At 46.4% G+C, this 676-nt stretch overlaps 1 protein-coding gene across 1 annotated transcript in view; it reads right to left on the bottom strand.

Moving 5' to 3' along the window:
• The window catches only part of Bub1b (BUB1 mitotic checkpoint serine/threonine kinase B), a 57,119-nt gene that overhangs the window by 52,793 nt on the left and 3,650 nt on the right, over window positions 1–676 (bottom strand). The window lies entirely within an intron of this gene.

Raw genomic sequence — 676 nt, 5'->3', positions numbered from 1 at the left:
ATGGGGAGGGGAATGGGCGTGGCTTGTCCCTTAAAGGGACAGGAAAGCACAACAGTCTCTGTGTCATTATTGAGGAACCGGCAGTCCTGATGAAAAGACCCGACCAAAAACAAACAATAAATAAATAAAACCCAAAGGAAAAGAAAAAAGTACCTTTGGTAACAGTGCATTAAATACATTTATCCTACTAAACACCACAAGTTAGCAACATGGGCTCAGTCTCTCAGAGATACAGGGTATCTCTGTGACCTCTCTGTGACGGCCCAGCATTTCAGAGCAATCCTATTGAGTATCCCTCCTCCTTGAAAAGACCAAAATTCAAAGTATGCTTTCTACCGAATGAGGATCATTCCCACAGCCACATAAAACCATAAGCTGAATCTTCTCAAGTTTGGGACTATCTACACCTGATTCGGGGAATAGCCATTGAGAAGGCAAGAGCTGTCAATGGTAGCTGGGAAACAGCTGAGGGCAGAGATTGGGACGAAACACATCAGGGAGCCAGCACCAGTCAAGACAGTAGAAAAGTAAGGACAAGATCAAGTTGCAGGCGCCAGAAACAAGCATTAAGAATAAAATACCGGATGTGAGGGCGATCTGGCTGCGACATCTGTCACCCCATTGATCGCCAGGGTTGATTCGGCTGATCTGGCTGGCTAGGCGGGTGTCCCCTTCC

The sequence above is a fragment of the Microtus ochrogaster genome (assembly GCF_000317375.1).
Source record: "Microtus ochrogaster isolate Prairie Vole_2 chromosome 14 unlocalized genomic scaffold, MicOch1.0 chr14_random_1, whole genome shotgun sequence".
Lineage (NCBI taxonomy): Eukaryota > Metazoa > Chordata > Mammalia > Rodentia > Cricetidae > Microtus > Microtus ochrogaster.
Note: the sequence above shows the minus strand (reverse complement) of the source record. Positions and strands in the feature narration are given on the sequence as shown.